The 26,497-nt window shown below is 49.0% G+C and overlaps 1 long non-coding RNA gene and 1 pseudogene across 1 annotated transcript in view; one reads left to right on the forward strand and one right to left on the reverse strand.

Annotated features, from left to right (window-relative positions):
- LOC141051141 (uncharacterized) overlaps positions 1–24,028 on the reverse strand; it is a 42,508-nt gene extending 18,480 nt beyond the window's left edge. The window contains exon 1 of the long non-coding RNA XR_012220577.1: positions 23,633–24,028. This is a non-coding gene — a long non-coding RNA (uncharacterized lncRNA). The remainder of the gene's footprint in view (positions 1–23,632) is intronic.
- The window catches only part of LOC141051121 (uncharacterized), a 108,150-nt pseudogene that overhangs the window by 34,006 nt on the left and 47,647 nt on the right, over positions 1–26,497 (forward strand).

The following is a 26,497-nucleotide window of genomic DNA, read 5'->3' on the forward strand; positions in this document are numbered from 1 at the left end:
TTGAGAGGAGGGTACTGTCATGATCCAGGACGGGATTTCGCTTTGACCCGTCCTGGTTAGACTATGGGTTAATTGTGCTGCCTCTCTCTGGCAGCAGGAGGCTATTTAGTGCTCACTGGACCTGGGTCCGGTGTCAGTTATACTCCTGCCCTCGGCTGAGTTAAGTGACCTCTTGTATACGTGTGCCTTTTGCCTGATATCTTGCTTGCTTGTTCGGTTGTGATCTGGTTCTGTCCCTGTTACGAGTTCTGCCTGACCCTCTTGTACTGCGCTACCTCTCGTGTATGACTCTCTGCTTGTGACCCGACTCTTCTCTGCTTGTCCCCTTGGTACCACGTCGCCCTCTTGTGTATGACCTTTGGCTCTGTCTGACTACCCGTCTGTTTGTCCCTCCTGTACCTCGTTTGCCCGTACTGCTGTGACCTCTGTTTTGCCTGACTCTGAGTTGTTGTATGGTGTCCTGTCCTATGTGAATACAGGACGCTAAGCCCCGCCCCCTTGCAGTCACATGACCATAGGTCCCGTGCAGAGTATTCATTTTCAGTGTCCTCAGGTCCTATGCCTCTTTACTTTCCAGCGCTGACTGGACCCTAACACTATTAGCCTGAAGCACGCATGGTCACCTCTGCTGCCCGCCTCTACAGGTATCTTTTAGCACTGCTTCTGTTCTCAGGACACACGCACTGGCTCTATGAGCAAGTGCAGTGCGGTGTCTCTGACACAGGAGCTGTATTGTCCCAAAAAGACCCTGTGGCTTCTAAGATGAATCCCTGTGCCTTCATTTCTCGAAAGTTCTCCCCATCTGAACGCAACTATGACGTGGGGAATCGGGAATTGTTGGCCATGAAGTGGGCATTTGAGGAGTGGAGACATTGGTTGGAGGGAGCTAGACATCAAGTTGTGGTCCTCACCGATCACAAGTATTTGATTTATCTGGAGTCGGCCAAACGCTTGAATCCTAGACAGGCTAGATGGGCCTTGTTTTTCACGCGTTTTAATTTTGTGGTCTCTTTTCTTCCAGGCACTAAGAGTGTTAAGGCAGACGCCCTTTCTAGGAGTTTCTTTGCCGATTCTCTTAGTGTGACCGAGCCTACTACCATCCTAGTTGAGGGGGTAGTTCTTTCTGCCATTTCGCCCGATTTGAGACGCGCCCTGGAGAAATTTCAGGAGGATAAACCTGAGCGTTGCCCTATGGGAAAATTGTATGTTCCTGACCAGTGGAGAGAGTGATGTCTGAAATTCATTGCTCCGCATTGGCTGGTCATCCAGGTATTTTTGGTACCAGAGATTTGGTGAGTCGGTCCTTTTGGTGGCCTGCCTTATCTCGTGATATCAGGAATTTTGTACAGTCCTGTGGGACTTGTTCTCGGTCTAAACCCTGTTCTCGTTCTAGTGGGTTGCTGATGCCCTTGCCGGTGCCCAAGAAGCCATGGACCCATATCTCAATGGATTTTATTTCTGATCTTCCTGTCTCTCAGAGAATGCCTGTTATCTGGGTGATTTGTGATAGATTTTCGAAGATGGTCCATCTTGTACCACTCCCAAAGTTGCCATCTTCCGCTGACTTGGTGCCCTTGTTTTTACAACAGGTGGTTCGGTTACATGGGATTCCTGAGAATATTGTGTCCGACAGAGGAGTCCAGTTTGTTTCCAGATTCTGGAAAGCCTTTTGTTCCAATCTGGGAATTCAGTTATCCTTCTCCTCCACGTTTCATCCCCAGACCAACGGACAGACTGAGAGAACAAACCAGACCTTGGAGTATTATTTGAGATGTTTTATATCTGCTGATCAGGATGATTGGGTCTCATTTTTGCCCTTGGCCGAATTCACACTGAACAATAGAGCTAGCTCTGCTACTTTGATGTCACCCTTTTTCTGTAATTTTGGGTTTCATCCTCAATTCTCTTCAGGGCAAGTGGAATCTTCGTCCTGCCCAGGTGTGGACACTGTGGTTGAGAGAATGCAGCAGATATGGGACCAAGTGGTGGATAAGTTGTCACTCTCTCAGGAAAAGGCCCAGCGTTTTTCCAACCGGCATAGGACCATTGGTCCCCGGTTTAAAGTGGGTGATATGGTTTGGTTGTCGTCTAAGAATATTCCTATGTTATGAATGAGTCACCGTAGGAGGCAAAAACAGAAATGCTAGCTAAGTCCAGAAAACCAGAGAAGTTGGCAGCTATCGGATTGCAGACCCCTGAACCTATCAACACAACTAGCAGTTGCCGTGGGGGGTTCCTACGATGCCCTAGACCCCTCGATCACAGCCGGAGAAATAGCTAGGCCTAAAGAAAGAAATGGGAAAACTAAACTGCCCCAGAGCAGACCCCAAAGCAATAGGCAGCCCCCAACATATAATGACGGTGAAGCAAGATGAAAACACTAACACAGGCAGAAAGATAGACTGAGCAAAGACGGGGCCCAATCTAGCTAGATAGAAAAGGACAGGAAGGCTACTGTCTGCAATCCGTGAAAAACCCTATGAAAATAAGAGCCAACAGACTGACAGTGAAAAAGGCCCTGAAGACGCTAGGCTTCAAAAAAGCTATGTCAGTACTCAGGAATATTCTGAAGACAGAGCTACAGGCAAAAGGAAATTCGGCTCACCCCAGCAGGGAATGGCAGAATCCAGAAAAGCAAGGAAAACAAAAACAAAACACTAATGCAAACAGGCAAAGCAGAAAAACTTAGCTTAGAGGAGCAGGAATCAGACTGGTGTCCTAGAAGTCCACAGAGAAATCACCCGCAGGGCAGAAGGGCGTCGGCAGCCTTATATCCAGTCCGTGACTCCACTCAGCCAGTCATCCTCATCAGGTTCAGGTGCCTGATAATCAGGCTCATTACCTTCTTTCACCAGAATAGGGAGTTCACCAGACCTCAGTGACTAAGGGGAAAATGAACTCACAACAGTACCTCCCCCTTGAGGAGGGGTCACCGAACCCTCAACCACGCCACCAGGGCGATCAGGGTGAGCCCGATGAAAGGCACGCACCAATCTTTTGACATGAATGTCAGAGGCAGAGACCCAGGAATTATCCTCCTGACCATAACCCTTCCACTTAACCAAATACTGGAGTCTCCGTCTAGCCAGACGGGAATCCAGTATTTTCTCTACCTCATATTCCATGTTACCTTCAACCAATACAGGGTCCGGAGGTGCCACCCCAGGAACAACTGGTTCAACAAACCTCTTCAACAAGGACTTATGGAACACATTATGGATTTTAAATGTGACAGGAAGAGCCAAACGGAAAGAGACCGGATTAATAATCTCCAAAATCTTGTAAGGTCTAATAAATTTAGGCTTAAACTTAGGAGAAGCCACCTTCATAGCAATATTTTTTGATGATAACCACACCATATCACCAATCTTAAACTGGGGACCAATGGTCCTATGTCGATTGGAAAACCGCTGGGCCTTTTCCTGGGAGAGAGATAACTTATCCACCACTTGGTCCCAGATCTGGTGCATTCTCTCCACCACAGTGTCAACACCTGGGCAGGCAGAAGGCTCCACCTGCCCTGAAGAAAATCGAGGATGAAACCCAAAGTTACAAAAAAAAGTGACATCAAAGTGGCAGAACTAGCTCTATTATTTAAAGCAAATTCGGCCAAGGGCAAAAATGAAACCCAATCATCCTGATCAGCGGAAATAAAACATCTCAAATACGACTCCAAGGTCTGGTTTGTTCTCTCTGTCTGCCCATTGGTCTGAGGGTGAAAAGCAGAGGAGAAGGACAACTGAATTCCCAGCTTGGAACAGAAAGTCCTCCAAAATCTAGACACAAACTGAACTCCTCTGTCAGATACAATGTTCTCAGGAATCCCGTGTAAGCGATCCACCTGTTGCAAAAACAGGGGCACCAACTCAGAGGAAGATGGCAACTTAGGGAGTGGTACAAGATGAACCATCTTAGAGAACCTATCACAAATCACCCAAATAACAGTCATTCTTTGAGAGACCGGCATATCAGAGATGAAATCCATTGAAATATGGGTCCATGGCCTCCTGGGGACAGGCAAAGGCATCAACAACCCACTAGAACGAGAACAAGATTTAGACCGGGAGCAAGTCCCACAGGACTGCACAAAATTCCTGACATCATGAGACAAGGTGGGCCACCAAAAAGAGCGACTCATCAGATCTCTAGTACCAAAAATACCTGGATGACCAGCCAATGCAGAGCAATGAACTTCAGACATCACTCTCTTCTTCCACTGGTCAGGAACATACAACTTTCCACTGGGACAACGCTCAGGTTTGTCCTCCTGGAACTCTTGCAGAGCAAGTCTCAAATCGGGCGAGATGACAGAAAGAACTACCCCTTCGCCTAAGATGGTAGCAGGCTTGGTCACCACAGGAGAATCAGCAAAGAAACTCCTAGAGAGGGCGTCTGCCTTGACATTCTTAGTTCCAGGAAGAAAAGAGACCACAAAATCAAAACGTGTAAAAAACAAGGCCCACCTAGCTTGTCTAGGGTTCAAGCGTTTAGCCGACTCTAGATAAATCAAATTCTTGTGGTCAGTGAGGACCACAACTTGATGTTTAGCTCCCTCCAACCAATGTCTCCACTCCTCAAATGCCCATTTCATGGCTAACAGTTCCCGATTCCCCACATCATAGTTACGTTCAGATGGAGAGAACTTTCGGGAAAAGAAAGCACAGGGATTCATTTTAGCTGTTACAGGATCCTTTTGGGACAAAACAGCTCCTGCACCAATCTCAGAAGCATCCACCTCTACCTGGAACGGGAGTGAGACATCAGGTTGCCGCAAAACCGGGGCGGAGGTAAATCTTTGCTTCAGCTCCTGAAAGGAAGCAACAGCCTCCGGAGACCAATTCAACACATCAGCACCCTTCTTAGTCAGATCAGTCAATGGCTTGGCAATACTCGAAAATTTTGCTATAAATTTCCGATAAAAGTTAGCAAAACCCAAAAACTTCTGGAGGGTCTTCAAAGAAGTGGGCTGAACTCAATCATAAATGGCCTGTACCTTGGCCGGGTCCATTTCAATAGTTGACGGAGACAAAATAAATCCCAAAAATGAAATCCTCTGTACTCCAAAAAGGCATTTCGATCCTTTGACATACAGGGAATTCTCCCTCAAGATCCGGAACACAGTCCGAATATGTTCCACATGAGAATCCCAATCCTTGGAGAAGATCAAAATATCATCCAGATAGATAATCAAAAATTTATCGACAAAATCTCGGAAAATATCGTTCATGTAGCACTGGAAGACAGAAGGGGCATTCGTGAGCCCAAAAGGCATAACCAGGTACTCAAAATGTCCCTCCGGAGTATTAAACGCCGTCATCCATTCATCCCCCTGCTTAATGCGGATAAGATTATACGCCCCCTGAGGTCAAGCTTGGTAAACCAGCAAGCACCTCTAACTCTAGAGAATAGATCCGAAATCAGGGGTAACGGATACTGATATTTAATAGCAATTTTATTGAGGGCACGATAATCAATACAAGGCCTGAAAGAACCATCCTTTTTGGCCACAAAAAAAACCCGGCACCTAAGGGTGAAGAGGATGGTCTAATATGACCCTTCTCCAACGCCTCCTTAATATAGGACCGCATAGCCTCATGCTCGGGTACAGATAAATTGAAGAGCCGACCCTTGGGAAATTTACACCCCGGGCTTAGTTCAAGTGCACAGTCATATCTCCTATGAGGAGGCAAGGACGCAGACTCATTCTCACTAAATACATCATAAAAGTCCGCCAAATAGTCAGGAACATCATGCGACTGAGGAGAGGTGGAAAAAAACGGAGCCTCACTAAAGGTACACCGACAACCCCAACTCACCACAGACACAGATTTCCAATCCAAAACTGGATTATGAATTTGCAACCAGGGAAACCCCAGAACAACGGCATCATGCAGACCATGCAACACCAAAAATCTGCAATTTTCTTGATGGTCTGGGGCGACCCGCATGACCACCTGGGTCCAAAACTGAGGTTTATTTTTAGCCAAAGGAGTAGCATCAATCCCCCTCAAAGGGATAGGCGTCTGCAGAGGTGTCATCGGAAATCCAAAACGTTTAGCAAAATCCAAGTCCATTAGGTTTAGCGCTGCTCCCGAATCCACAAAAGCCTTGGCGGAAAATGTGGACAGGGAGCAGATCAGAGTAATTGCCAGAAGAAACTTAGGTTGAACACCACCAACAGAAAACGTGTGTGCAAAGCGTTTCTCTCGTTTAGGACAAACAGAAATAATATGCGAGGCATCTCCACAGAAAAAACACAGCTTATTACGCCTTCTGAACTCCTGACGTTGCGCCTTAGGCAAAACTCTATCACATTGCATAGGTTCAGACGTCTGTTCAACCGGTGGCAACACCTCTCGTGCAATCATGCGTTCACGTAAACGCCGATCAACCTGAATGGCTAATGACATAGAATCGTCCAGACCAGAAGGAACAGGAAATCCCACCATAGTATCTTTTACGGCTTCTGACAAACCCTTCCGAAAGAGAGCAGCCAAGGCATTATCATTCCAGGTAGTAAGGACCGCCCACTTTCGGAACTTTTGACCGTACAACTCTGCAGAATCTCGACCCTGGTTCAATGCCAACAGGGTCTTTTCAGCCTGATCAATAGCATTAGGTTCGTCATACAGCAACCCCAAAGCTTGAAAGAATGCGTTCACATTAGTCAAAATAGGATCATCTGGTTTCAAAGAAAATGCCCAATCCTGGGGATCGCCACGCAGCAAAGAGATGACAATTTTAACCTGCTGCGCGGAGCTCCCTGACGAGTTAGGCTTCAAGGCAAAAAATAATTTACAATTATTTTTGAAACTCAAAAATTTAGATCGATCCCCAAAAAATACATCAGGTGTAGGGATCTTTGGTTCCACAGCATGCGAATGAGCAAGGTAGGCGGAAATTCCCCGCACTTCCGCAGCGAGCTGCTCCACATGATCAGACAATTGCTTTATCTCCATTGAGAGAAAAAAAATTCCCCCTACGGCCTCAGAGATATAGAGGAAAAAATATACAAACTTTTATTTTTTTTTTTATTTTTTTTTTTTTTAAATTCTTTCCTGCAATTGAGTACCCTAGGATCTGCGGTATGGCGGGTGATTCTGTTATGATTGAGTCACCGTAGGAGGCAAAAACAGAAATGCTAGCTAAGTCCAGAAAACCAGAGAAGTTGGCAGCTATCGGATTGCAGACCCCTGAACCTATCAACACAACTAGCAGTAGCCGTGGGGGGTTCCTACGATGCCCTAGACCCCTCGATCACAGCTGGAGAAATAGCTATGCCTAAAGAAAGAAAGGGGAAAACTAAACTGCCCCAGAGCAGACCCCAAAGCAGTAGGCAGCCCCCAACATATAATGATGGTGAAGCAAGATGAAAACACTAACACAGGCAGAAAGATAGACTGAGCAAAGACGGGGCCCAATCTAGCTAGATAGAAAAGGACAGGAAGGCTACTGTCTGCAATCCGTGAAAAACCCTATGAAAATAAGAGCCAGCAGACTGACAGTGAAAAAGGCCCTGAAGACGCTAGGCTTCAAAAAAGCTATGTCAGTACTCAGGAATATTCTGAAGACAGAGCTACAGGCAAAAGGAAATTCGGCTCACCCCAGCAGGGAATGGCAGAATCCAGAAAAGCAAGGAAAATAAAAACAAAACACTAATGCAAACAGGCAAAGCAGAAAAACTTGGCTTAGAGGAGCAGGAATCAGACTGGTGTCCTAGAAGTCCACAGAGAAATCACCCGCAGGGCAGAAGGGCGTCGGCAGCCTTATATCCAGTCCGTGACTCCACTCAGCCAATCATCCTCATCAGGTTCAGGTGCCTGATAATTAGGCTCATTACCTTCCTTCACCAGAATAGGGAGTTCACCAGACCTCAGTGACGAAGGGGAAAATGAACTCACAACATTCCTATGAAGGTCGCATCTCCTAAATTTAAGCCAAGATTTATTGGTCCTTATAAGATTTTGGAAATTCTTAATCCTGTTTTCATTTCGATTGGCTCTTCCAGTTACGTTCAAGATCCATAACGTATTTCACAAATCTCTGTTGAAGAGGTTTGTTGAGCCAGTGGTTCCTATGGCAGCACCTCCTGACCCTGTGTTGGTTGAAGGCAATGTGGAATATGAGGTAGAGAAAATATTGGATTCTCGTTTGGTTAGACGGAGACTCCAGTATTTGGTCAAATGGAAGGGTTATGGTCAGGAGGATAATTCTTGGGTCTCTGCCTCCGATATTCATGCCAATAGATTGGTTCGTGCTTTTCACCGGGCCCATCCTGATCGGCCTGGTGGCATGGATGAGGGTTCGGTGACCCCTCCTCAAGGGGGGGTACTGTTGTGAGTTCATTCTCTGGTTCACCAGTTGTGAGTTCTCCTTCCCGACTCCCTCTGGTGGTAACAGGAGGTAGAGAGGCTGATTTGATCGGTGGAGATCTGCCACCTGAGAATGAGGAAGATGATTGGATCTCAGGAGTCTCAGATTGGATTTAAGATGGCCAACGCCCTATTCTGGTGCTGGTGATTCCTTCTGGCTTGTCAGCTCTTGTTTTTCAGCTCTGTTCCAGTCATCTAAAGCTAAGTTTTTCTGCTAATGTTCACACTTGATTTTGTTGGTCTATTCAGTTTTTTTTGGTGTGGTCAGCCAGCCCCTGCTGGGGACTGTGCTGAATTTCCACTCTTATTTATCAGTATTTTGCCAATTGGCTTTTTGTCCCTTACTAGTTAAGTCTCTTTTTGCTCTATCTCAGAATATTTCAGAGTGCTGATATAGAGGGAGAAGTCTAGTGACTTCAGGGTTAATTTTGCTATCAGAAGTGTTTGGACATGATTTTTGTAGGGTTTTTTGCAGGTTGCAGACAGTGTCTCTCCTTTCCTTTCCTGTATAGTTAGTTTGGGCCCCATCATTTGCTCAGCCTATTTTCCTGCCTGTGTTTGTGCCTTCAGCTTGTTTCACCGTCAATACATGTGTGGGGGCTATCTATTCCTTTGGGGTCTGCTCTGGGGCAGTTAGTTTTCCCTTTTCTTGCTTTAGGCTTATTTAGTCCTCCGGCCGTGACGAGGCATCTAGGAACATCGTAGGCACGCTCCACGGCTACTGCTAGTTGTGTGGTAAGATCAGGGATCTGCAATCTGCATAGTTACCAACCTCTCTGGTTTTCTGTGACTTAGCTTGTTTTGCCTTTTTCTCCTCGGTGACCCATTCATAACACCCTGGGCTCCAACACCGCCAGTTGTTGCTCAGAAGTGCCGTCTGCACAGAGAAAAACATGCTCCAGTGTTAGTGGGGTTCAGTAACGTCAGCTGATCCCCTGCTGTGTGTCCGGCAATTTCGCCTGCTCTGTCCACACTCACACTACTCCAGATTTTAAACTTGTTCCAATTAGGCCTCTGCCTACACTCTGTTTCTACTGTAATCCCTGGGCTCCAACACCGCCAGTTGTTGCTCAGAAGTGTCTTTGGCACAGGTACTCCCTCCTGCCCAGCCTGGTTCCAGCACGCCAGCTGTTTCCGGGTAGTGTCAACGTCACTTTGCCACCAATACGTTGTCCTGTCGTGTTGCGGTCGGGTTAGCCGACTCTATTCTGCCTGCAGTTTAGGTGGGCTGCGGGATCTGGCAATAAAGGCTGGTTCCGTAGTGCCAATAGGACAAGCACCCCCTGTAGGATTGTGGGTTTTGGTAACTGCGGACGCTCACGGCCTTGCAACTTTGTTTTTCATGGGTACCTTCTGCTACCCATCCGGGTTCCAGCACCGTCAGCTGTTTCTCGGCAGTGCCTTTGGCTTAGGTGCCTCCTTCTCAGTATCCGAGTTCCAGCAACGTCTGCTGGTCATTGGTAGTGCTTTCTAGCACAGGTACCTCCTGCTTAGTCACCGGGTTCCAGCACCGTCAGCTGTTTCAGGGAAGTGTCAACTCCACTTTGGCACCAATACATAGTCCTGTCGTGTTGCGGTCGGGTTAGCGGACTCTATGGTGCCTGCAGTTTAGGTGCTTCCTATGTGGGCTGTGGGTTCTGGCAATAAAGGCTGGTTCCGTAGTGCCAATAGGACAAGCACCCCCTGTAGGACTGTGGGTTTCGGTAACTGCGGCCGGCTCGCGGCCTTGCAACTTTGTTTTTCATGGGTATCTTCTGCTATCCATCCGGGTTCCAGCACCGCCAGCTGGTTCTCGGCAGTGCCTTTGGCTTAGGTGCCTCCTTCTCGGTATCTGAGTTCCAGCAACGTCTGCTGGTCCTTTGTAGTGCTTTCTAGCACAGGTACCTCCTGCTTAGTCACCGGGTTCCAGTACCGTCAGCTGGTCCTCGGTAATGCCATTGGCTCTTGTTCCTTCTGCTACCCAACCGGGTTCCAGCACCGTCACCTGTTCCTCGGTAGTTCCATTGCCTCTTGTTCCTTCTGCTGCCCCTCCGGGTTCCAGCACCGTCAGCTGGTTCTCGGCAGTGCCTTTGGCTTAGGTGCCTCCATCTCGGTATCCGAGTTCCATCAACGTCTGCTGGTCCTTGGTAGTGCTTTCTAGCACAGGTACCTCCTGCTTAGTCACCGGGTTCCAGTAACGTCAGCTGGTCCTCGGTAGTGCCATTGGCTCTTGTTCCTTCTGCTACCCATCCGGGTTCCGGCACCGTCAGCTGGTCCTCAGCAGTTCCTCAGCCTTCTTGTACCTTCTGCTACATTTCCATTTTCAAACTTTTTGAAATGGTCTTTGGTAATCACTCTGGATCTCCCTGACGACGACCCTGAAGACCACCCCAAGAAGACCAAAAAGATGACCCTGAAGATGACCAAGAGGACAAAACATGAAGACAGCCACCAAGATACAGAACAACAAGAGACAAAAGAACAAAAAGCAGAAGAACATTAAGCAGAAGACTAAAAATCAGAGCAAAAGATATTATCTAAATTATAAGCAGAAGAAGACAAAACAGTGTATGGGGGTGAGTCCGTTCCTCTTCGTGGTGCCCCAGGAAAATGCCTGCTGCTGCAGGCCAAACTGAACGCGGACAAATCCTGTTGTAAATCTTTTGTGACAGGCAGAACGGCTGGTGTAATCTTCAAACTTTTATAGATAACTACAGGAATGCCTGTCACAAATAAGAATATGATGAAGAAGAAGAATAGTAAGAAGATGAAGAAGTAGAATATGAAGAAGAATAATAGTTGAATAAGAAGAATATGAAGAATGTAAAAAAAAAAAAGAAGAAGAAGAAGAATCTGCCAAAATATAAAAAAGGTTAACATAGTCAATATCTTTGTAACTCCGAACGTCTTAAAAAAAAAAAAAAAATATTTCCTGCTATTCCATTTGATTGGGCTAACCCTCTATGCCTTTAATGTCTCCTCCAGCTCCCCCAATACATTCTACATTATTATTAGTTGTTTTTCTTCATGTAGAATTAACCTACAAAGAAAGAAAGGGTTTATTTTAATTCCGATATTTCTGTCCCATTGACTTGCATTGGTTTGCAGTATCGGAATCAGCGATATCCGATACTTTTTGGGTATCGGTCCGATCCAATATTTCACGATATCGGATGGTATCGCTCAACACTATTGAGGATGCTAGCCTCAGGTCATCAGCAGAACGGGGGGCACGGGTAGGGTGGTAGACTGAGATGAGGGAGGAGATGTAGGGTGGTGCTGAGCTATGGAGTGTTTTGTGGGTGAGGGTAATAAGTTTGTACTGGATTCTGGAGTGGATGGGTAGCCAGTGTAATGACTGGCACAAGGTAGAGACATTGGTGTAACGATTGGCGAGGAATATAATCCTGGCTGCAGAATTCAGGACAGATTGGAGCCGGGAGAGTTTGTTAAGAGGGAGACTGATTAGTAGAGAGTTACAATAGTCCAGACGAGTATTAATAAGAGAAACAGTAAGAGTTTTTGCGGAGTCAAAAGTAAGAAAAGGTCGAATTCTAGAAATGTTTTTGAGGTGCAGATAACAAGAGCGAGCCAGTGATCGGATGTGGGGGGTGAATGAAAGCTCGGAGTCAAGTATGACCCCAAGACAGCGGACATGTTGCTGGGGAGTAATAGTGGAACCACACACAGAAATGGCAATGTCGGGTATAGGTACATTAGTAGAGGGAGGAAACACAAGGAGTTCAGTCTTTGACAGGTTCAGGTTCAGATATTGTGAGGACTTGATGTTAGACATAGCGTTTAGACAATCGCTGGTGTTTTCTAAAAAGGTAGGCATGATGTCAGGAGAGGAAGCATATAATTGGGTGTCATCAGCATAGAGATAGTACTGGCTTATCACAGTCATCAAAATGTACGTTCAATGAATGAATGGAATGTGCCGGCAGGAAGAAGATGTCGGCGCCCACAGGAGGAGGCAGGAGGGCCGAGGACCACCGGGAGGTACCAGGCGGGGATAGGGGACCCCATTTCTCTCTCTTCTGATGTGCAATCACATCAGAGGAGAATCGTAGAATCATAGAATCGTAGAGTTGGAAGGGACCTCCTGGGCCATCTGGTCCAACCCCCTGCTCAAAGCAGGATTCGCTAAATCATCCCAGTCAGATGTCTGTCCAGCCTCTGTTTGAAGACTTCCATTGAAGGAGAACTCACCACTTCTCGTGGCAGCTTGTTCCACTCATTGATCACTCTAACTGTCAAAAAGTTTTTTCTAATATCTAATCTGTGTCTCCTCCCATTTAGTTTCATCCCATTGCTTCTAGTCTTTCCTTGTTCAAATGAGAATAAAGTTGATCCTTCTACAATGTGACAGCCCTTTAGATATTTGTAGACAGCTATTAAGTCTCCTCTCAGTCTTCTCTTTTGCAAACTAAACATTCCCAAATCCTGCAACCTTTCCTCATAAGACAGGGTTTGCAGACCGGTCACCATTCTGGTCGCTCTTTTCTGAACTTGCTCCAGTTTGTTGATGTCTTTTTTAAAATGTGGTGCCCAAAACTGGACACAATATTTCAGATGAGGTCTGACCAACGAGGAATAGAGGGAAATAATGACTTCACGTGATCTAGACTGTATGCTTCTGTTAATACATCCTAGAATTGCATTTGCCTTTTTTGCTGCTGCATCACACTGTTGACTCATATTCAGTCTGTGATCTATTAGTATAACCAAGTCTTTTTCACATGTGCTGTCACTTAGCCCTATTCCTCCCATTCTATATATGCTTTTTTCATTTTTATTGCCCAGATGTAGTACTTTGCATTTCTCCCTGTTAAAAACCATTCTGTTAGTTGCTGCCCACTTCTCCAGTTTATTTAAATCTTTTTGAATCCTCTCTCTCTCTTCTCTAGTATTAGCTATCCCTCCTAGCTTTGTGTCATCAGCAAATTTAATCAGTTTACCCTCAATTCCTTCATCTAAATCGTTGATAAAGATGTTGAACAATACAGGGCCCAGGACAGAGCCCTGTGGTACCCCACTTGAGACATTCTTCCAACTGGATGTGCAGCTATTTACGACCACTCTTTGGGTCCGATCACTAAGCCAGTTATTAATCCACCTAACAGTTGCCTTGTCCATTCCATACTTAGTCATTTTTTCAATAAGGATTGTATGAGATACTTTGTCAAATGCTTTGCTGAAGTCAAGATATACTATATCTACAGCATTTCCTTGATCCACCCAATCAGTGATACCGTCATAGAAGGAAATTAAGTTAGTCTGACATGACTTATTAGTTACAAACCCATGCTGACTGTTTAATCACTTCATTCTTATCCAGGTATTGACATACATGTTGTTTAATAATTTGTTCAAAGATCTTTCCTGGTATAGAAGTCAGACTCACCGGCCTATAGTTGCCTGGGTCCACCTTCTTCCCCTTTTTGTAGATAGGAACAACATTTGCTCTTCTCCAGTCTTCTGACACTTCTCCTGTTCTCCAAGAATTTTCAAAGATTATGGAGAGGGGTTCAAAAATTTTTTCTGCTATCTCCTTCAGTACTCTGGGGTGTAATTCATCTGGACCTGGAGACTTGAATTCATTTAAGTTAGCTAAGTGTTTCCTCACTATCTTTCTGTTTATAGATATCCTGGATTCTTCTATTCTCTTAATAGGACAGTGAATAACAGTTGATGTTACATTTCCTTTCTGAGAGAAAACAGATGCAAAATAGGAATTTAAAAGTTCAGCCTTCTCAACATCCTGTCTTACCATTTCATCATTTTCATCCTGTAAAAATCCTATAGCATCTTTGACTTTTCTTTTACTTTTGACATATCCCCAAAATCCTTTATTATTGCTTTTGACATCTCTTGCAAGCCTCAATTCATTTTCAGCTTTAGATAATCTGATTTGTGCCCTGCAGGTTCTGCAGACAGCATTATATTCTTCTTTAGATATGCCTCCCTCTTTCCATTTTATAAACATTTTTTTCTTCCTTTTTAGCATGTGCTTAAGTTCTGTGTTCATCCATCCTGGTTTCCTTAAATGCTTCCTATTCTTCCCTCTTTTCGGAATTGTTAACAACTGTGCTTCGAGAATTTCATTTTTCAAGATTTCCCATCCTTCCTGGACATTTTTGTCCTTAAGGATATCCAGCCATTGGATCCCTCCAATTCTCTTTCTGAATCCCTTAAAATCTGCCTTTCTGAAATCTAACCTTGACGTCTGAGTCTTCACAGGTCTTCACAGGTCAGGTGGTGTTAGGTTGAACAATAAGAAATGTTCACCAGTTGCCTGCTCCTGGCCCAATGGATATTGATCAGTGCGCACTAAAGAAATAACACCAGAGACAGTCATGCTCCGAGTAGCTTACGGCTACTCGCCAGCGCGTATGCCACTATGACAATTCCTTCCTGTTGGGATAGGACCACCCGGATTCCTCTATGGGTGCGTACTTCCCACTTTTCTCACGTTCAGCATCTCAGCGCAATGACCAAGGCCTTTTAACCTTCTAAGTCACAGTTCGTTGCCCTTTTTCCCTTTTTGGAGTGCAATGACCGAGGACTTTTAACTTTCCATGTCATAGTCCGCTTCCCTCTCTCTTTTGGGGTGTTCGTGGTACTCAGGACCTGATCTATGGACCGCTGTCTGTTTCAATTCCACCTGTTTCCTTGTCCCTTCAAGTTAAATCAGTCATGGTCGGCGTTTTTCTCTTCACTTAGTACCCGGGACCTGTTGAACATTATTTTTATGCAAATAACATTTCAAACTATCTTATACATACTATACGTAATTTCAACCAGATTACATTTAATACTGTTATTTTAAACTTTTTCCTCTCTTTTCGCTCTTACTTTTCTCTTTTTTTCATTTTTAAGTAAAGCATAACATTTTAACTTTCTTATTTCTAATCAAAAACGTAAACATTAGTGCTCCCCCTTCCTTTGAGGAAAGCACTCCCCCACATGCATCCCCACCACATCAGGAGTGGGCATATGTTACCCCATTTGAGGACGTAGAACTGTCCCCACGCCGTGCAACGGCGCACAGCAGTCCCAGCAGTCCATTTTTTAAGGATACTTCAGGCCATCTCCTGACGGCCGATGTTTCCGCCAACAGCAGGGAACTCCACAGCCGTGAAGTCCACGGAATGCTTTTAACTGCCCTAGGCCCCGATTGTCCCTGTTGCCTGGGACCCAGGAGTCCTATTCTCCTTTATGGGGGTGCATACCCCTCGGGGTGAGCGATGACTGCCACAGCATAGTAGCCGCGGGGGCAATACTCCTTGTAGTAGGAGACCAGGTCTTCCTCCCGCAAAGCCCGCTTGTGCTTGATGGAAGCCACATTGAGGTATACTTTGTGGCTGGTTGCAAGGTCCCGAATAAAGCCATAGCCCTTTGCCGGGTTGGTGTGCACGAGCCACCCGGTAGACCGGGGGACGGTCATGGCTGCTTCCCCCTTGGCATGCAGCAGCGCCCAGACCTTCTGCTCCTTGGCCTTCTTCTGTTCAATGACTTAAGCAACCCCGGCAGAAGGCCCGGTGTAGGCCTCGGAGCTAGACAAGTGGGGGATGCGGCCGGGGCCGAGAGCGGAGCAGAGACAGCCGCAAGTGCTGGCAGACCAGCCGCAGCTGGGGCCGGACGTGGGACAGGGGCAGCAGCGGGTCCCGGTAAGTAGGCCACGACCGGAGCCTGGAGCGGAGTAGAGGTGGCTGGGGGTACCCCGGGTAGGCCGGAACAGAGACCACAAGTGGAGTAGAGGCAGCAGCAGGTATCGGCGAGCAGGCCGCAACCGGAGTCGCGGATGGGGCAGAGGCGGCCGCAGGCATCGGTGAGTAGGCCAAGGCGCCTGACAAGTAGGCTGCAGCCGGCACCGGGAGTGAAGTGGAAGCAGCCGCGGAGTAGGCCGCAGCCGGGACCAAAGCGGCCGCGGGCACCAGCGAGTAGGCCGCAGCCAAGGCCGAGGATGGAGCGGCGGCCGCGGATGCCGGTGAGTAGGCCGCGGCAACTGGCGGCCCGGCCACCGCGGCGATCTGGAGCGGGGCCGAAGCGGCGGCAGGCTTCAATGGATAAGCCGCCGCAGGAAGGTCGACTGCGGCAGGGGCGGCCGCGGGTCGATTCCGCGCCAGGGACGTGGTGCCGCTGGGCGGCTTGGGTTCATTGGCGAGAGCATCGGTCGGCCTTGCAGGGGCCACGGAATTTTCTGGATCCGGGGTCGCTGGAGAGCGAGAGGTCGGGCGGGGAGGCCGAGGGCCGGTGTTGGGGCCCCGGGGCCTGTCTCATGCATGGGGTGTGAGGGCGGGAACTGCCTGTGGTGCCGCTGGCTGGGCCAGGGGAACGCTCACCTTCCCCGGCGCCGCGGCTCCCGACAAGCCATCCCGCAGCTCCTTCAGCAACCGATGGTCTTCGCCCCGCCGTCCTACAGGGCCAACCTACAGGCCTGATGGCTCCGGGGGGAGACTCCGTGAAGATTCCTCCAGCGGGTGTTCCAGCAGGGTCCGGGGTCGTTCCTCTTCTCGGGCAGGTCTCCCGACGGGACTCGGTCTCCTGGCGCCACCTCCATTCCAGGCGTCCGAGGCCACGGCAGCTGCAGCGTCGCATCTCGTCTGATGTCCAGCAGCTCAATGGCGTCAAGCAGCCGCACCCAGCTTTTCCACCTAGGCCACTCCCGTCCTTGGGTGGGGCATTGGTTGGCCCCTCCACCCATCTTTCAGGGTCCAGCATGAGGGGGCGGGTTCGGCTCAGCCCCTGATGATTCAATCTAGCAGCAAACTCCTGTGATTCCTTCTGGCGCTGGTATGCCACGGCCATCCTGCAAAGTCCTTTTCTGTTCCAGAACCGCCTGATGGAAGCCAACAATCCCGAACACAGTCCACGTTTGTAATCCACAAGGGGAAATCTTCAACCCATTCAGCTTGGTTCCTTTGGATCTTCGGTGCAGGCTTTCCGCTGAAGATGGGGTGTTAGCGGTGATGGTCCTGCCGACTGTGCCAAATGTAGGTACATGTGCCGACTGGGGGGTGGTCCCTCTCCACCGTGAACAGACTGAGACAGAGACTGAAGTGTGTCCAACAGGTCTTCTTTATTGGCCGTCCTCTCGACGACCCGCAGCACCACACAGCAGCTGCACGACAACTTCCGCACACAGACCCGGGTACTTTCACTTCTCTTCCTTTTCCTAATTGACATCCCTCCCGGCTCTTTCACTGTGGCTGCCCTAGGCCTACCATCACAGCGCTTCACCCATCCAAGTCCGTCCATCTCTGGTACCCCCGGGCCTCCTCTGTTCTGCGGCTTCTCCTGTCAGGGCCACCCCCCTGACCGTCTTTGTTATCAGTCCCTCCTGGAGCTTCTTCTCGGTCTTTCTCTCCTTTCAGTCTTCTCCTCTCCTGAGCTCCTCTCCCTGGACTGACTCCTTCTGGAACTCTCTACACCTTCTTAGGCCTGTTTCACACTTCCGTTTTTGTGTCCGCCAAACGGATCCGTTTCCGTTTTTTTGACGGAAACTGATGCAAACGGATCCGTTTTTAAAAAAACGGATCCGTTTTTTTGACGGATCCGCGGTAACCACTAATGGAAGTCTATGGGACAAAAAACGGATCCTGCAAAAAAATGGCGGATCCGTTTTTTTACGGAAACCAACGGATTTTGACGGATTTGAAAAAACGGAAGTGTGAAACAGGCCTTATATTCCCTCTCTATGGAAATTCCCCTCTAGAGCTCCTGTAACCCCGCCCCCCATGACTCTGTGGTTTCATAGCCTACGCTGATGTAAAGCCCTTTTCTCACTACTCTCTGCTGCCATCCTGTGGCCAAACTACAGCACTACACCTCCTTCTGTTTCTGCTGTCTTTAGTCTCCCCCAGTGGTCAAACCCAGTACTTCACCATCCTTCTCCTATTTCTAGCTGTCTCCCAACTTCATATCCAGCAGTCCAAGTCAAGCACACTGTACATTACCCTCCTGCTGGAGACAAGTCCATAGGTCAGTCCACTTCCCCTACACCATCATGCTTAAGCTGATGCGGATAAAAAACACGGCGTAAACATGCGCTTGTATGTGTTTGCGCATGCAGACGAAATGCTGCGCACACAAACGCTAGTGTGAACCTTCCTCAGTCCTCAATCTACTAAAACTCTTGTACATGCCCTCATCATCTCCCACCTTGACTACTGCAACACCCTCCTCTGTGGCCTCCCTGCTAACTCTCTTGCATCACTCCAGTCTGTCCTCAATCCTGCTGCCCGACTAATCCACCTCTCTCTTCGCTACTCCCCTGTCTCTCCCCTCTGCAAATCCCTCCATTGACTCCCAATTCCGCAACGAATCCAGTTCAAACTACTAACACTGACCTACAAAGCCATCCACAACCTTTCCCCTCCCTATATCTCTGAACTAATCTCCCAATATCTTCCCTCACGTACTCTTCGATCCTCCCAAGACCTCCTACTCTCCTCCACACTTATTCGTTCCTCACACAACCGCCTCCAAGATTTCTCCCGAATATCCCCTATCCTCTGGAATGCCATGTCTCAACACGCCCGATTATCCACCACCCTCGGATCCTTGAAACGGAACCTGAAAACCCATCTTTTCAGGAAAGCTTACAGACTGCAATAATCATGCTGCCGCCTCATCACCACCCGAGCTGCTGCACCCCCGACCTTCTGTCTTTTCCCCGCTATCCCGTAGAATTTAAGTCCGCAAGGACAGGGTCCTCTCCCCTCTGTACCAGTCTGTCATTGTAAATTTGTTGTGGAATCTTGTTTACTGTTAACAATATCTATAACTTTGTATGTAACCCCCTTGTCATGTACAGCACCATGGAATTAATGGCGCTATATAAATAAATAATAATAATAATATAACAGATAAAACAGCCATTTCTCTGCCTATCATAAAATCATAGGCTCATTCAAGTAAGCAGTAGAGCAATAGGAATCGGCAATCCCCAAGGACAAATATAGGTGCCTATATACTGTCTCAGACAGAAAAACAGCTGTTTAGTCATATTCTCATAAGCTTAATATAGCAAGCATGCAGTAGAGCAATAAAGTAGACATTAACAGTCACAGATAACAAATATAGGTGCCTATATACTGTCTCAGATGGAAAAACGACTGTTTTAACATATATTCATAGGCTGTCCATAAACTGATGTGGCCGGAGGAGCATGGGCTACGGCACACTCTGAGCCCGACATGGCCCGGCAGACATACCCTGGTGAATAGGGGCCCAGATGACAGTCCTGCACCCGATCTCTCTCTGGCAGCACATATGCAGTACTCAATAGCCTGGAATGTTCAACACCTCACTCCTTGGTGACCAACAGTCACACTGCACGTTTCTTCTCACAGTCTGTCAGTGGTGGCGGTGCTTGGGTGCGGACTTGCTGTACAGATGCTCCAGGGCCAGAGCACTCACTGGTCCCTGGGTCAAGAGGTTGATATGGCTCCTTCTTTCTTCATCCAGGCAACGGGATGTAGGGGATGCAGCCTCAACAGTTCTGGACACTGGCACGCAGGTACCTGCGGTCCGGTCTTCCTCCTCATAAGTACGTGGGACATGCATGCTCACTCAGACACACACACACACAGACCAGCCACCAGAGTAAATGGGACACACACACTCACGGACACACACACATGCACAGACACTGACCAGCCACCAGAGTACATGGGGCACACACACATACAGACCAGCCACCAAAGTACATGGATCACACACACACATGCTCACAGACACACACGCACAAATGTAGTAAGATGGTCCGGGCCAGTGGTGCCTCTTCTGTGCCGGTCCCGGAACCAAAGGGACTGTCACCATTGTTGCAGGGGGAAAGACATTCAGACCTGGACCAACCTCTGCACTGGACTGAAGGGGGTGTGACGGAGATAAAAGGGGCTGTGCGCGGGAGCCGGGGAGACTTGGCGGGAAGACAGAGTACGCAGCAGGAGACAGTTAACTCTCTCTCCGTGAGACGACTCCTGGATGCCGTTCCTCACTGCCGTACTCTGCCGGACACCTCCCTTGACTGTGCTGTTCCACAAATCAGCGTGGGCGGATGGCCAACCTTGAACAGCGTTGTCCCGCCTCCAACACTGAACTATGCGTAACTCCAGTGGAGTTAGACTGCTCCCCGATCCGCACATTGCTCCGTCTCCGCAGGACCTCACCCAAGGATGCCCGGACACACTGCTTTTATTAGGTGATAGTGCCTCGACTCTCTTCAAGACCAAGCCAGAGACTTCACGCACTTCCTTCGGTGCCACTGTGGAAGCACCAACCGGTATCGCCCTGAAAACTTCAGACTGATAAGTTTGCCAGTTACTTAGCCAGCTTTATTATTTCCCCTGTGTTTTATGCGGTCTACGTCCACCCCATTCATTACCAATAAGCTCCCTGTGTGGAGTATCCTCTGTAATAAATCTCCTTTAACTCTTGATCTGCCTCTTGCTCATCACTGCATCCCGCGTTCCTGTGGTTTCCTACACTTGGCGTAGTCGGCAGGATGCAGTCTAGCAGCATTGAAGCGGCAGATCAAGCAGTTGGGGTGAGCCCAAGTACCAGCATTTCACTGGGGGCAATGTTGAATAATTTGCCCAAATTCACAGGGAGTAATTCTATGTTATGGAGCTGGACTGAATGCATGAGGGGGATGCTTAGAATGCACCACATGGCCCCTGGTCTGGAGGCTGAGGTGGCCATGATGGCTTTGGATGGGGAGGCTAGAGAGTCCGTTATGTTCAGGGCTGCCACTAGGAATTTCGGGGCCCCATACTGGCAAAATTTATGGGGCCCCCTTGAGACTCCGCCCAGGCTCCACCCCCAGTTCCGCCTCCACCCTAGCTCCTCCTTCACCATGCGAACCTTCCAAAATCCCTCCGCGCTTTCATCGAAAAACTTCACCATGCCCTCAATCAGACCAAATATATCGGGGATCCAACCGCTGTATGTCAAAAAGTAGATCCAAATAGAAAAAAAGAAAGCATAGTAGACATACACACATGCAGGGATCACCCTTATAAAGTTAATTTTTAGTACATATAGATGTGCAGAAAAACACCACAAATGATAAAAACATTTAAAATATATGCAGGTGTCACCAAACGTGACCTGTATATAAGGGAGCGGCTAGACGGTCCTGGGCAATATATAAATGTACAACAATATTCAATAAAAGTTCCGTATTCTATGTAGCATGCCAGAGCTACAAGTACATAATAAACACATATATTCAGTGTATTAGTTGTGGCCAATGAAATCCTCCGAATTTCAAATAACTCTACAATCAAAAAAGTCTTATGCTTAAACAAGAAATATTGATGATATTACAACAAGCCACCTTATAAATAACAAACAGCCATGTTAGCAATAGGATTGGCACCTAATAAAAACCAGATACAAGCGGATAGTATGTTAATCAAAAGCCCAAGACAATAGAAAAGGCCACTTTGTAATACCCTTTTCTTATGATAAGCCACCCTTGCTACTAGCAGAACAAAGACATGCTCACTGAACATGACGAGCCATAATGAATGCCCTGGTCCCAGGAACGGGATGCCACTCTTGTTACTCGACGCGTTTCGTCACTAACGTGACTTCATCAGGAGTGGAAGAAGTCACTTTTCATAAGAAAAGGGTATTATCATTGACCCTAGTATTTCTAGTAACCCCTTTTTTTCTACTCTAACTTTAACCCTGTTTACAAAGCGGCCTTTTCTATTGTCTTGGGCTTTTGATTAACATACTAACCGCTTGTATTTGGTTTTTATTAGGCGCCAATCTAAAATCTAATTTTATTTTCACAAAAATGATCTTTTCACACCCAATGTTTGTTTTTCCCCAAGTGTAACATGAGAAATTGGACCCTAACAGTAGTTGTGCAATTTGTCCTGAGTAGGCTGATACCCCATATAGGACCACAGGCTGAGCTACAGATGGAGACAGTCAACATGCTGGTACTGGTAAGCACAGTCTATGCTGACTAAAAGGATAGGACTACAGGCTGAGCTGCAGGTGGAGACAGTCAACATGCTGGTACTGTGCATGTGCAGCACAGTCTGTGCTGACGGAAAGGATAGGACTACGGGCTGAGCTGCAGGTGGAGACAGTCAACATGCTGGTACTGTGCATGTGCAGCACAGTCTGCTGACGAAAAGGATAGGACTACGGGCTGAGCTGCAGGTGGACACAGTCAACATGCTGGTACTAGTAAGCACAGTCTATGCTGACTAAAAGAATAGGACTACAGGCTGAGATGCAGGTGGAGACAGTCAACATGCTGGTACTGTGCATGTGCAGCACAGTCTGTGCTGACGGAAAGGATAGGACTATGGGCTGAGCTGCAGGAGGAGACAGTCAACATGCTGGTACTGGTCAGCACAGTCTGTGATAACTAAAAGGATAGGACTACGGGCTGAGCTGCAGGTGGAGACAATGTGCCTACTAATCTTGGCACTGGAGATCTGTCCCCCTGGGCCCTGGCTCACCCCATCAGCCGGGCCTCCTGAGCCCCCCCATCAGCTGGGCCACTCAGACCCCCCCATCAGCCAGGCCCCTCAGACCCCCCCGTGAACAGCCAGGCCCCCCCATCATCAGCTGGGCCCCTGGCTCCCCCAGACCCCCCCACGGACAGCTGTGCGGGCCCCTGGGTGACCCCCCACGGACAGCTGTGCGGGCCCCTGGGTGACCCCCCACGGACAGCCGGGCGGGCCCCTGGGTGACCCCCCCACGGACAGCCGGGCGGGCCCCTGGGTGACCCCCCACGGACAGCTGGGTGGGCCCCTGGGTGATCCCCCACGGACAGCCGGGCGGGCCCCTGGGTGACCCCCCACGGACAGCTGGGGGGGCCCCTGGGTCCCCCACATCATCAGCTGGGCCCCTGGGTCCCCCCATGGACAGCCAGGTGGGCCCCTGGGTGATCCCACACGAACAGCCGGGCGGGCCCCTGGGTGACCACCCACGGACAGCCGGGCCCCTGGGTCCCCCCATCATCAGTTGGGCCCCTGGGTCCCCCAGGCCCCCCAATGTCCCCATGATAAGACACAACCAGCCCCCCCGGGCCCCCAGACTCCCCCCTGTGATCAACCAGCCTACGGCGCCGGGGCCCCCAGACTTCCCCCCCATGTTGAGACAGCAACCAGCCCCAGGCGCCGGGGCCCCCAGAGACTCACCCCCATGATCAGACTGAGACAACAGGCCCTCGGCCCAATGTCCCCATCCCCATGATCAGCAGGCTGCAGCCAGACATACAGACATAAAAAGAATTCACTTACCTCCACAGCACCGTCAGACTGCCACCCAGCCCAGGGGCCCAACGTCTTCTGCTCTGCTGCAGGCCTGCAGCCGCTCCCACACCGATGCCACGTGCACACCGCTCTTCAGCTTTCTCAGGAATGAGGAAGTGAAGAGGCAATGTGTGACGTCACATCACGTGAGCCGGGGCGGTGCTGCAGTGACCATCCGACACAGGCAGAGCAGGCTGAGGGGGAGAATGGGGGCCCGAACCGCTGAAATAATTGTAGGGGGGGCCCGGCCAGGACCTGAGCGGCGAGCGCAAACCAGGCTGCAGCGCCCAGCTTGCTCAGGCGCCGCCGTGGCCGCCGGGCCCGGGCGGGCCCCCCTGATCACCGGGGCCCCATACAGGTGTAATGCCTGTCATGCCCTGATGGCGGCCCTGGTTATGTTACGACCCCCGGGAGACTGAAATACATTTAACAAGGTGCTGCAAATATTAGAGGAGACTCATGGGGACCCCACGGACGTAGGGAAGTTAAGGTCACATCTATTCAGCCGAATGCAAAGGGCGGGGGAGATGGTTACACAATACGTGAATGCCCTCCAAGAGATTCATACTGCTATCATTAGAAAAGAGGGAATGGGCGTAGGACCAACTGACGTAGTGCTGCGCGATCAAATGGTGACGGGCTTGCAGGACGTGCTGACAAAGCAGGCTCTGCGGGAACGTTTGTGGGTTAACCCTCACATGACCTTGTCTGAAGTGGGTAGCGAGGCACACACACTCGAGCAGGAACAGGGTGTGACAGTCTTGGTGGGAAAGGTCCGGAGTGAAGAAGTATCAGTTAATCTGACCAGTGAACCCCAAATGATGGAAGAATTACGGTGGGAAAACCAAGAAATTCGGGGAGAGCTGGCTGAAGTAAAGGAAACCAGTAGGAGCTGCCAAAACAACCAGGGGTAGAGGGGGCCCCAAACCTCATCCAGAAGTCAGGATGTTCTGTAGAGGGAGACCTCTCACTTGTTACAATTGTGGAGAAGTTGGACATTTGGCTCGGGAATGCCCACGGCAGGGTAGGCCCTGACGTCCATTAAACTAGAGGGCTCTGAATCCGGGGGAAGCCGCCCGGGGCCTGAATTGTCACGAAGGACTAACAAAAGTCCCATAAATTTAGTTTCCACATGCCCCCTCGTGTGGGTCGAACTGGATGGCCGAGTAGTACTTTGCCTGATGTATATGGGCTCACAGGTCACTACAATGTCTGAAACCTATTAACGAAGACATTTCACTTGAAGCGAAGCAGCCTGAGTGGGGCCCCGTGATTAAATTAATAGCTGCCAACCACTTGCCTATCCCGGTCGCAGGGGTGGTCTGGATGCAGGTAACCATCTGTGGCAAAGATCTGGGGCATAAGGGGGTAGTGCTGACTCGGGGAGAAACCGGGAACGGACAAGCTGTCACCCTGGAATGAACATTCTGACAGAGTTGGGGAATCTTCTTCTTAACGAGCCTCCAGAAGTAACACTGAAACAGTGGAGCCCACACACCCCCCAACGAAGAGTGTTCCAGCAACTGATATGTATGGCGCAGGCCCAAGAAACAGCCAGTGATGGAGGAACGTTGGGGAAGGTCATTGTACCGACCTCTGCCAAACATCTTGCCACCAGGACAGACTGTGCTTACCTTACCTGTGCGGGCTTGCACCCCATTGGAAGGGGTTGAGATTCAAATTTAACCAGCTACTACTGAACAACTGCCCTCGGGCCTCCTTGTGGTGCGAACACTGGCCATTGTATGTGAGGGGACAGTACCAGTACATTGTGTAAACTTAGGAGAAGATAACATCACCCTAACACCCAGGAATGAGGTAGCCCGAATCACTGGGACGCCAGAAGAGGTGATACCATCCCAGGCTGTGCAATTGACTGTGAAACAGAGTGACCCCAGGGTTGTAACGGTAGATACATCCCTAACCAAGGATCCTCAGCATGTCTGTGAAGGGCGGTGTATATTAGACCAAGTGTTGGCCGAGTTGACCGACCTTACCGTTGCAAATTCAATCAGTGGAGTCCCTGTTGGGACGATATCAGGACGTATTTGCCCATCATGAGGATGAGTTTGGCTGTACTACAGCAATCACTCATGAAATTCAGACTGGGGACGCTGCACCCATCAGGGAGCCGTACCGACAGATTCCGCCACAACTATCAGGAGGTGAAGGGTATGCTAACTCATATGCTTCAGAGGGGTGTTATACGGGAAAGCCAAAGTCCGTGGGCCACCCCCATTGTGCTTTTGTGGAAGAAAGACGGCACTCTGCGGTTCTGTGTACACTATTGGAGGCTCAATGCTTGCAACGTGTGGGCTTCTTACCCACTATCTCGGATTGAAGAATCACTGTCTGCTCTGGGAAAGGCCAAATTTGAGGATCATCTGCAGAGATTGGAACAGGTTTTGAGTTGTCTCCAGAGACATGAGCTAAAAGTAAAGGCACAGAAGTGTCATTGATTCCGTCCCCAAATAGAGTATCTGGGTTATGTCATTTCCGCGAGAGGGGTGAAGCCATCTCAGGACAAGATCGCTGCAGTACGGGATTGGCCCACGCCAACGACAGTAAAAGGTGTCCGAGCATTCCTGGGGTTGACCGGATATTATCGACACTGCGTGAAAAATTTTGCCCGCATAGTGAGTCCCCTGCTGCAGCTTCTGAGGGGTGTGCCCTCTGGTGCCAAGCATCAGAAAATTTGATGGGAAGAACATCAGGAAAAAGCATTTCAGGACCTGAAGAAGGCATTAATGGAGGCACCTGTGTTGACTTACGCGGTCTTCTCTCTGCCATTCATTCTCTACACCGAAGGTAGCTTACATGGATTGGGGGCTGTGTTGTCACAGATGCAGTACA

Source organism: Dendrobates tinctorius, unplaced genomic scaffold (genome assembly GCF_039654945.1).
Source record: "Dendrobates tinctorius isolate UK_male_01 unplaced genomic scaffold, ASM3965494v1 ptg000155l, whole genome shotgun sequence".
NCBI lineage: Eukaryota > Metazoa > Chordata > Amphibia > Anura > Dendrobatidae > Dendrobates > Dendrobates tinctorius.